Source organism: Mya arenaria, chromosome 7 (assembly GCF_026914265.1).
Source record: "Mya arenaria isolate MELC-2E11 chromosome 7, ASM2691426v1".
Taxonomy (NCBI): domain Eukaryota; kingdom Metazoa; phylum Mollusca; class Bivalvia; order Myida; family Myidae; genus Mya; species Mya arenaria.
The window spans coordinates 52,033,789-52,046,063 of NC_069128.1; the positions used below are offsets into that span (position 1 = coordinate 52,033,789).

The following is a 12,275-nucleotide window of genomic DNA, read 5'->3' on the forward strand; positions in this document are numbered from 1 at the left end:
AATTAGCCTTGCCAGCAGAAGGCACGTTGGGCCCGACAAGCCATAAAGGCCTGGCGGAAACCCTGTTATTGATTGGAAAAATTTTTGTCATGTGTTCTTACGATAAAGTAATTTTTGACAATTGTTCATTAACCATTTCACTAGAACTCACTTGTATTAACTTTTGTTACTTTATTATTCGGCATACAATGCTTACTTAACCAAATTTAATACTTTAGAGAAAAGCAAGTAACTGTTTGAAAATGCGAGTTGAAAATTTACCCACTTGCAAAATATTGCAAGCAGGAAAAAAGTTTAAATTCGAGCCCTGAATGCGAGTCAGATTTGAATCCTGCAAGTTTAATATTAGGTAGGTGACTTAACTCCCCATCTGATTGAAATCTTGTTAATCAAAACAGTGACAAACAAAATAAATCGTCGACCACATGCAGATCTTGTAATAAGTTGTATGCATGCATGACCCAATCGTAATAACTCGGCCACCTCCAACAAGCTACGAGATAGACCTTGTAAATACAATTTTAACAACTTGGCCATGGCCGAAGTGTTCCAATTGATGTAAAACTGTGAACTGCAGCCTTGCATGTTTATATTGTTATGTTTTGACAGAATGAAATGAAGAAAAACTCATCAAACTCATAATTACTCGATGGATATTACTGTTTTTGTGTACGGAACTAATATAAAATAACATTATCTGGTAATATTTCTTGTTTTTATGATATTTTATAGAAGCAATATGCTTTAACCCGGAATCCTGATCAGAATAACTACCCACTTTTGGTACAAAACAATTTGTACATGAAGGGTTTGCCATATCAAAAATCGTAAAAAAATCTGTCAATGTACTGTACAATTATTTAGACCAGGTTGGAGTCAGAAAGAGCAGACATGTTTTGCAGAACAGCTAACTTTATTTCAATTAAATAATAACTATAAGAACTACATATTGTCTAGGTAAAAAATTACCTCTATCAAGATACAATTTCAATCAATGGCATCATGTTAATTGTAAAAACACTCTGAAATTAGTTGAAAAAAAAAACACATCCCTAATTCTGAGTTAAAAAGAGTTGCAAACAGTGTTTATCTGATAATCTTTATATTTAAAACAACATAGTTTACGACTCATTTGACTGTTTGTCTTTACATATGTACATTTTAAGTTCAAATTATCATGACCAAAAAATAAACGTCGCGAAAATATGTTACAGTATACCTGCAAATACGCTACAAAAAGTCAAAGAAGGAAAAGTTTCAATAGTGTTCCGTTCAAAAAAAGAACTGAGTTCTTTTATTTGGTGTAGGGATATTTTGTTGGAAAGAAATTGTCTACTTTAAAACTGTTTTTACATCTTAAAAGTTTTTTATTTATTTTTCTGAACGCTTGAAAGCGCCTGTGCAACACACGTGATAGCATATTTTCGGGACCCAGATTCAATATTGGAAAAAGCCGGGACGAAAGAGAAAATGCGTTGAAGTTCTATATACTACTGTTTATGTTCACTTTTGTACATTCCTCATTTGGTTTTGCACAATAGGACTTTATATATTGCGATGACACTAAATATATTAAGCTCTCTCCCTCCCCTCTCTTCCTCCCTCCTTCGCAAAAAATAATTATAAATGTGACATGATATCTAATTCAATTCAATATTAATAGTACAAGTCCAAAGATCCGTAACTTATACAAATAATCTGGTGCCAATTTACAACTATTACTTCCTTGGTATTAGGAAGTACTGAGTACACCATTTCCAAGTACTACCCTTTAAATGCCTAGCGCTGGGCAAGGGAGCAACTACAGTATATATGGTACCACGAACCCCCGACCTTCCGTACCCGAAGGAAGCTACCACAGAGCTATCAGAAAGCCGACTTAAGTTAAGACCCTGCTAGTCCTCGTCGAGGCTCAAGCGACGCCCGGCTATATAGTTAAGTCGTCACGATTTTCAGGGTGCCCCTCTTCGCGACATGCACGTGCTAGCGGATAAAAAACTTATTCTGGTCAACTGTGTCGCCCGTGAACTTGATCGAGCAGTAGGCTTGGCATAATGGCACGTTCAAAATTGAGCGAGTAGAAAACACATATTGAAAATAAATACACATGTTTTCAGCAGTTTTTGTACGCACTTAAAAGGTGCTTAATATTGTGGGACATTACACAATGCCAAAGAGATGTTTGTGGCTTTCACGTTGGAATGTCTGAAAGCTATGGACACTGTGACCCAGCAGTGTACAAAGGTACAGGACATTGACTTTGGAAATAATGTCAAACGTGCAGTACACTATATAGGACCTTTGTGCTTATAACCGCCTTCTTCTTAAAATGTATACTTCAGTCATTAAATAGGGTCAGCAATACATTCGCGCATGATGAGGTAGACATTGTCAATGTTAATGAGTGGATAACCACATTAAACATAGCACATACTTTGTCTGAGACCATTAAATAGTATTGATTGCACATTTGGTGTGAAATTAGTGGACAGGGAATATTTTAAGATATACCTGTTTAACATTTTTTACAGTACAGTCGAACCCCATTGGCTCGAACTTCAAGGGACCGGCTAAACCGAGCTTCGGGAAATTCGAGCTAAGCGTTATTTGTTACATTCAGTAGCAAAAAATCTGTCTTTTACATCAAGTTCTAACCGACGAGGAAAATCTAGCCAAGCGAGCTCGAGTCAACGAGAAAATCTAGCCAAGCGAGCTCGAGTCAACGAGAAAATCTAGCCAAGCGAGCTCGAGTCAACGAGAAAATCTAGCCAAGCGAGATCGAGTCAACGAGAAAATCTAGCCAAGCGAGATCGAGTCAACGAGAAAATCTAGCCAAGCGAGCTCGAGTCAACGAGAAAATCTAGCCAAGCGAGCTCGAGTCAACGAGAAAATCTAGCCAAGCGAGCTCGAGTCAACGAGAAAATCTAGCCAAGCGAGATCGAGTCAACGAGAAAATCTAGCCAAGCGAGATCGAGTCAACGAGAAAATCTAGCCAAGCGAGCTCGAGCCAATTTTTAACGGGGCTTGACTGTAAGTTTTTTGCTTTTTAAATTGCTGTATAAAATAAGCGCAGCAAATGAATGAGGCGCTTATTTTTTTCTCTTTTGATTACAACAATTAAAGAACAGTATGAATCGCCTTACATTATTAATAAAGATATGTTTTTGTACATGTGTGTCACAGTTATAATTCGCACAGGTCTGAGAGTGGGTGAGTTTACCAGGCTGGTAGGTTCAGTTGTAAGATCGTCTGACTTGCTAGCATGGTGCCCTGGGTTCAATCGCTGGACATACCTCATACTGCCTTCAGCCTGTGACATCTGGTGCGCAACGTGGGACCGTGGCTATTGCGCAATGTGTAAGATGACGCTGATTTGGTGTGAGGCACTGGTTACATATAGTTTCGAGGAATTCGAGGACACATTCTAGCATAAAGGGTGTGTATGCCGTAGTACAGACTTACACAGTTAAGAGTGAATATGAGCTATCCAGGCCCAATGAGACCGGTTAACTCAGTTGGTAGAGCGTCGGACTTGCATGCAGGGGGTCCACGCTGCTTACTTTTCTGAGCCCGTGTCAATTGAAGTGCATGTGTTGTTTGTATTAGTGTGACCTTGTGTGTGTGTATGTCGTTTTTTGGTGTGCTAGATCTTAATAGTGTGTCACTAAACAGGATCTTCGTTATTTTTTGGCTACTGGGCTTGTCCCTGTAGTTTCCAACGTGTTATCTTAAATCACTTTGAAGGTGGGATTGAGCAGTGAATGGCTCGCTTAGATACATTATTGTACACGACATGAATGACAAACACCATCAATTATGAATATCTGAACATGTAGCTTTAAGCTGCACTCTCACACATTCACCGTTTTGACAACTTTTTTGTCTTGGAATGAGCAAATCTGCAAACCAGCGATAAAAGACTGCCGACAAAAGATTAGATCGCAGATCCTCATATCTCCGTACTGAAATGAATGTGTTATGGCTAAAAGCGTTAAGTAACATAACATAACATAACATAACATAACATAACATAACATAACATAACATAACATAACAAAACATAACATAACATAACATATAGTTTATTGTTATCTAAGGCCTCCAGCCAATAATACAGTTATTCATACATGTATATACTTTTAACAACATAGATTTAATACAGTGATGGGCAAGACATATTTTAAAACAATGAGATATCAATTATATTCTTGCAAACTCCTTTAAACAAATGTTTAAAAATGCAAAGACTCAACATACTTGTACATCAAAGTAATATTCATAAGTTCAAGTAGAAGTTACTAACGGTTTAAGAAAAATGCACAAAACATCATTTTTTAAACTTAAATACTCTGCGATCTGTTGTGCATCTCCTGTTAATTACACTGGTGTCACAGTAGGGGCCAATTTCCTGTGTATTCGTTCATTGGCTCAGGGCCATTTAGGGTCCATTTTTATAACAAACAAGAGGGCCCTGAAGGCCCTGTATTGCTCACCTGATCCAATTCAAGTGTGAAATAAGTGTTTTCAGGGCGAGGGCAATTGTGACAGGGGGAGGGAATAAGTGTTTTTCAGGGCGATGGAAAGTGCAACGAGAGGGGACTTAATTAAAACAAATTTAGGACTACCTAAAGATCATCAATAATAACATTCTGATCAAGTTCCATTAACATATGGTCATAAATGTGGCCTATAGAGTGTAAACATGTTTTTCCTATTATTTGACCTGGTGACCAAGATTTTGACCGCACATGACCCAGATTCGAACTTTGCCTAGAGATAATCAATATAAATATTCTGACTAAGTTTCATTAACATAGTTTCATAGTTTATTTCAAATGCATAAAGGCCATAGGCCCATGAGCATACAAGAATTTTGCATATATACACATATCATGACAATTCATAGATCAGTGGTCAAATACAATTCCATATATACATTCATAAATGTGACCTCTATAGTGCTACCAAGCTTTTCCTATGATTTGACCCAATGACCTAGTTTTTTACCATACATGACCCGGATTCAAACTTGACTAAGAGATTATTAATATAAACATTCTGACCAACTTTCATGAAGATACAGTTTCAAATGTGACCTCTAGAGTGTTAACAAGTTTTTCCTTAAATTTGACGTAATGACCTAGTTTTTGACCGCACTTGACCCATATTTGAACTTGACTTGAAGATTATTAATATAAACATTCTGACCACCTTTCATGAAGATACAGTCATACATGTGACCTCTAGATTGCTAACAGGCTTTTCCTATGATTTGACCTGGTGACCTATGTTTTGACCGCACATGACCCAGATTTGAACTTGACTTGGAGATTATTAATATAAACATTCTGACCTTGTTTCCTGAAGATACAGGCATAAATGTGACCTCTAGAGTGTTAATAAGCTTTTCCTTCAATTTGACCTGGTGACCTAGTTTTTAACCCCAGATGTCCCAATATCGAACTCGTCCAAGATTTTATTCAGGGTAACATTCTGACCAAGTTTCATTAAGAATGTTCCCAAATTGTGACCTCTAGAGTGTTAACAGTCAAATTGTTGACGACGGACGACGACGGACGACGACGACGACGACGACGACGAACGACGGACACAGGGCGATCACAATAGCTCAGCTTAAAATCTAAAAATACACAGCAGAATACTCAGATTGGAGAACTGATGAGACAATTAGGCAATAAGATTAAGATCAATTAACAGAATTTGTGTACAAATACACGATTTCTCCGACAAGCAGCGGCAAACTAAAAAAAATGTGTGGCGCGACTGACAATACTGTATTATGAAACTGTTAAGACAGTAAAAAAATCTCAAAAATGTCATTTCAATGGATCGTTTCTATAACCACATAAGAAGATAAGTAATTCAAAAGTCGGATAAATTGGTTTCAAAAATCGGATAGCGTTCTGACATGCATGCACCGTGATGTAACCTAATTTATTAGCCCTTGGTTTGGCAGAACGAAACCTGTTGTTATGCAGCAACTGGTATAAAAATAAATTTAGCGAGAATTGTACAATTGAAAAAATAGCATAGACACAAAGACAAATGTCCGATCCCGCCTGGCGGTCGGTATTTCGAATACGACGTGTTTCTGCACTTCCTTGCGGTCGGTATTTTAGCAGCAATTTTGAATATATCAGTAGTACATAACCTCCGCTACTGCAATTATTCAAGCTCTTGTTTGTATTGCATACTTTGGCTGAAGCATCATTTACAATCCGACACTTTGAAGACGATTTTGGGGGAGTGAAAACGGCATGATGTGGAATGTAATGTATCAACTCTTCTTTTTTAACTTTTTTATTTACTCTTTCAATTATTCCTTTTTAACTTTCTTTCATATAACATTGTCATCCCTTTCTAATATTTCAGGTTTTTTAGTGTAACTGATTATTTCAAACGACGAAATGCCAACTCTTTCTTTGTTAGTTAGTATGTGGTGTCAATTTTGCAAGGTCATGCCACATGGTATCTACCTCATTGAACTGCACGGTCTCTGTGAATGTTTGCATTGCCTTATCATCTTTTGACAGTATTGGATTGTCAGTCATGCCGATGGACTCCGCGTTCCGGAAAAAAATCATGTTTATTGTTGTACTTGGGATTCCAAGGACTTGCCCAAACTTGTGAATGTGTTGCTTTTAGCAATGCTATTTCCATACGTAATCAATATCACACTTTTTAGTACGTCTAGTCAAACCCAACCGGGTGTTAAAATGAGAAGATACAACCCGGGTTGTAATTCAGAAATTAAGCGTCTGTGATTAAACTATATCCAAGAACTGTAGTATATAGTCTTTTATTATATACCCATCAGAACTCCACACCCAATATATATCGCAAAATACGGCCGTATTTAACTCTTTTGACGTCATGTCATAACAAGTATCGTTGCGCGATGTTAAAATGACGTCATGAGAATATTAAAAAATATAGTCATTGCCAACTATATCTCTTTTGTTTGTGACTGTGATAAAACTGAGGAGATATTTTTCCGATTTAAATTACTTTCACTGCAACTAATTTTCACGGACAAATGTACCCTTGCACGTCTCAGTGCAAATGGTTCTGTGTTTATCATTATTTTCACCAGTTTTTTAACACTTGAAGCAACTTGTGTACTTGCTGACGGAGACCGGCCTCCGTCTTCTAATGAATCAATAGAAAGCAAAAGTAAATTTGATTGGCTGCCAAATTTTCACTATCCAATGGAATGCAGCGTAATAAACCTTAACTGTTGTACTTTCAATATGGCCGTAACTGATGGTTGAACTTATTTTTACACGAAAAAGTCCCGTTATATATTGCTTGCCTGGTTTATAAATGCCACTTTCGGCTATAATCAATTGATTACTATAAATCCATTTTATATTACCATATTTTGTTGTACCGCTTACCCCTCAACAACAGTTTAAAAGCACGAATAAGCCAGGAACGGAAAGGTCAAATATTCTGTATTACTCATTCAGAGGTTTGTCAAGACGTATGTTTATGATTAAGAATGTGAAATAGGATTTTAACTCCTTTAAAATGTGTGCTGCGAGTTTACTTCGTCTTGAGAAAGTGTTTCATCTTTCAGACTGTATAAATTTTTGATTTTTTGGACAAGGGCTTCTTTAAGGGTCTTTTAAGTTTTGTAATGTGCATTAATGACATTGCATAAACTAAAATGAAACTCTGCTGGACGTGAAATACTCACTAAATTATTCAGGTTTAATAGACAATTCTAGCTCGATGGTCTAACTTGTCCGTGTGATTGAAATGTTCTGTTAAAATCCAAATTTCTTTACATGTATAGGCGTAATTTAAAGCATGTAAAAATGTGTTTTGAAATACTTCTGCTGCACCCCCCCCCCCAGTTGTTAAGATATGTTTTGTTCACAAATTGCAGGTATCTTACAAACAATGGGGTTGCCCCCAGTGTAATCTAGCAAGCTGGATATCGAGGATGAAGTGCACTATTCCAGCGAAGATGCGAGCACATTTCAACAAGATGAAGCGGCCACCCAATGTGAACTAAGCTCATTACACTGCCAGGGGAGAAACACTAAAGATTCTTCTGTACTTACTGGTAGGTGGAAATTAACATTCCAATTGAATTGAATTGAATTAAATTTTTATCAAGCTTGAGATTGACAGATTATACATAGATCTGCTGACATTGAAATCAGGCTTATGGATAAATAAGCCAAAATTCTTACAAAAATGTTTGGCATATATTTTTTTAACAGGCTGTTCTTTATAAAAATTGACAACATTTCGATTTTGTCTAGTGTAACACCTTATAAGTTTACTTATGCTGTTCTATGTAACTGTCCCCTTGCCTTTTTTGTTAAACCATATAAATTTCACAATGATTCACATTGTGAAGAGAGTAAGTGGCTAACGACTGCTCTAACTAGGCAACCATTTGTTTAGTGCTATGAAATGTACATTTCTTATTAATTTCCCTTTAAATTTGGAGACAACCTGATTTTAGCACAATTTAATCCCATTTTGCACTCCCTTCTCTGACTCTACTGGAGACTGTGTACTGAATCTGATCACTGAGCCGATAATACGCTATCGCCTGTTAACTGACACAATCAAAGACTTTACAAGCTATGAATAATGACCTTAATTTAGTCCACACATTATTTTAAATTCAGATGTTTGTAACGATGGTGATCTTCCCGAAGTGGAGATACTGAGCCTTATCGAGGAGCAGATACCACGATACCGTCTGCGGGCAGACACTATCACCGACTTTACGGGCTACGGGAACCAGGACTGGATACAGACACCTGTTCTCCCGCCCGTGGACGATGCTGACCTCACACCAGAACTGGTGGAGGAAACCTTGAAATATTTCAGTAAGTTGCTGTGTAATTTACCTCTTGTAAATGAATACATATGAAGTGTTCATAACGTTTATTTTATACTATATTAATCTAACTCAGATGAAAGCTGATAGGAATCACCATCAAACCTGACTAGATATCATACCAGTACTAGAGTCCTTTTTGAGAGGCCAAGAAATCTTTGGGGATCTTTCTAAGTTACCTTTCGTAAAAAATGTGTAGCCTTGATCATCACAAACATATTCATAGACATTTTGGTAGATTGACAATTTACTGAAGAGTTAATCAGTCATTGAAATTCGACTGTTAGATGGACAAGCTGGAATTCTTATACTTTTGCTTGGCACCAAATTTTTGAATAAGCCCTGTTATATAAAAATCAGAATTTGAATAAGCTCAGAAGACATTTTACCAGTGCCGGGCTTGTGGGCTTTTGTTAATTTCGAACATTGGAGTTTTGATCTGATCTTTTTTTGATGTTGGAATTCAATTGTTGGGTGTTTTGAAGGAATGATTAAATCTACATGTCGACTTTCAACAACTATTCTTGTTCTGCTATAATTTTGTATATTATGTATGTATTGAAAAAATCTAATTTTAATGACTTGTTATTTCGAACACAACCGGAATTTAGTTTCAAACACATATATAATATTTGTAGTTTACAGATTTAAGGGCATTAGTGGACAGGAATTTTTGAGGTCATATTGCATCTTGTATAAGAGTTCAGTCCCTTGGTTTTGTGATTGTCATCTATACAATCCAGCGCTTAATTCAGTTGAGGTGTTTGTGGTTGAAGTGTGTGATTTAGTTCCCTATTACTATGATGCAACAGGTATACAAAACAAAACAGTTTGCAATTGCTAGCCTTAAATGTACTCAGCTGAGGCAGGTTATCACTTACGAGTGTTGACATTAAGTTTGCTGTCTGTACATGTAGATGCACTCCCCAGTTTATATTTAAGTATAGATGGAACATATTTCACAACTAGTGTTTGATTCTTTTATAGCAGAGTAAAACCCAAAATAGTGTTGTTGAAGGTATTAAAGCCCACAAATTAATGGTAAATATATCTAACTGCAGCGCTTGACACTAGCAATGTCCCGGGATCTTGAGGACCACAAACATAATGGTCAGGAGTCCAATTTAAATTATTAACATTAATTAATTATGCTCCCCTTCGAAGAAGAGGGGTATATTGTTTTGCACATGTCGGTCGGTAGGTCTGTCCATCGGTCCGTCAGGAGACCAAAGCTTGTCCGAGTGATAACTCAACAATTCCTTGATGTATGGTCATCAAACTTGACATGAAGGTTGGGCCTGACCAGTAGATGACCCCTATTGATTTAAGGGCTCATCGGTCAAAGGTCAAGGTCACAGTGACCTTTAATGGTAAAATAATTTTAAAGCTTGTCCGAGTGATAACTCAACAATGCCTAGACCTATGGTCATCAAACTTGATATGGAGGTTGGGCCTGACCAGTAGATGACCCCTATTGATTGAAGGGGTTGTTGTGCAAAACGTCAAGGTCATAGTGACCTTGAATGATAAAAGGTTGTCAGAGTGATAACTCAACAATACCTGCACCCATTGCCCTCAAACATGACTTGGAGGTTGGGCCTGACGAGTAGATGACCCCTTTTGATTTTAGGGGTCATCGGGCCAAAGGTCAAGATCACAGTGACCTTAAATGATAAAAGGTTGTCAGAGTGATAACTCAATAATGCCTGAACCCATGGCCCTCAAACATGACTTGGAGGTTGGACCTGACCAGTAGATGACCCCTATTGATTTTAGGGGTCATTGGGCCAAAGGTCAAGATCACAGTGACCTTAAATGATAAAAGGTTGTCAGAGTGATAACTCAATAATGCCTGCACCCATGGCCCTCAAACATGACTTGGAGGTTGGGCCTGACCAGTAGATGACCCCTATTGATTTTAGGGGTCATTGGGCCAAAAGTCAAGGTCACAGTGACCTAAAATGATAAAAGGTTGTCTGAGTGATAACTCAACAATGCCTGCTCCCATGGCCCTCAAACTTGACTTGGAGGTTGGGCCTGACCAGTAGATGACCCCTATTGATTTAAGGGGTCAAAGGTCAAGGTGATGGTGACCTTGAAAGCAAATTCAACACTTCCTGGACCTATGGTCATCAAACTTGACATGAAGGTTGGGCCTGACCAGTAGATGACCCCTATTGACTTTGGGGGTCATCGGGCCATAGGTCAAGGTCACGGTAACCTTAAACGCAAAAAAGTTAACAAATTTTCTCCCAGTGATATCTCAACAATGCCTGAACCTATGATCATCAAACTTGACATAGAAGTGGGGCCTGACCAGTTGATGACCCTTATTGATTTAAGGAGTCAAAGGTCAAGGTCACAGTGAACTTGAATGCGAAAATGTTGTTCGAGTGATAACTCGACAATGCCTGCACCCATGGCCCTCAAACGTGACTTTGGGTTACGTCTGACCTATAGATGGCCCCTTATGATTTTAGGGGTTATCGGGTCAAAGGTCAAGGTTTCAGTGACCTTGAACGAAAAAAGCTTGTCTGTGAAATAACTTGACAATGCCTGCACCCATGGCCCTCAAACTTGACATTTAGGTTTTGGTGACCAGCTGATGACTCCTATGGATTTTGAGGTCATAGAGTCAAAGGTCATGGTCATAACACACTCTATCCTCATACTTTGAATGGTCATAATCTTAAAACTGCCTCAACAGCATCCAATGTCAGTGATAAATCAGCTGTCATTTTGGTCCATGCATATTTCATTCAATTGTCCATATAATCCTGACATCATGGCGCTCAGGGGGGACATAATGTTTGACAAACATCTCTTGTTATTATTATCCTAAGGAACCAAGTTAATTTGAAGCAGAAATTTATATAACTGTAAGACGCTAAGCTCTAGAATTGAAGAGATTTTTTATACCATACTTTATTATATACCTATAAATATTCCTTCAAAATACTGCATTTTTTAACTGAAAAACACAAATGATATTATATGCCTATCAATTTCCGTTTCCATTATCCAACAGTGAAAATACAGCACGCCACATTGAAAAATCTGTATCACCATACTGTCGTTTTCTGATTCCGTATCATGCGAGTACTGTGTCTAGTCTCATTTTAAAAAAAAAACTGATAAAACCTGTCAACTTATACATAGAATTATCTAGCTTTATTCACGCTCCAGAAGCATTTAAATATTCAGGAACGTTGTTTTTCAAAGAAACATGAGGATAGGCACGAAGGTTGAAGCAGACAACACTTTCAATCCATCTAGACAACTACCGGTAGTTGTTTGCCATTTCAAAGTTCATAAATTGTAGCATAATCAAAATCATGAGAAGCTCACCAATACAAAGAAGAAGATGATTTTACATCATTGATAGAAAAAG

General features: G+C 37.5%; 1 protein-coding gene across 1 annotated transcript in view; it reads left to right on the forward strand.

Moving 5' to 3' along the window:
• The first annotated feature begins 7,947 nt into the window (after positions 1-7,947).
• LOC128240316 (trafficking kinesin-binding protein 1-like) overlaps positions 7,948-12,275 on the forward strand; it is a 53,223-nt gene continuing 48,895 nt past the window's right edge. Inside the window, exons 1-2 of the mRNA XM_052956910.1 lie at positions 7,948-8,092; positions 8,670-8,873. The gene's annotated coding sequence lies outside the window, so the exon portion shown is untranslated. The remainder of the gene's footprint in view (positions 8,093-8,669; positions 8,874-12,275) is intronic.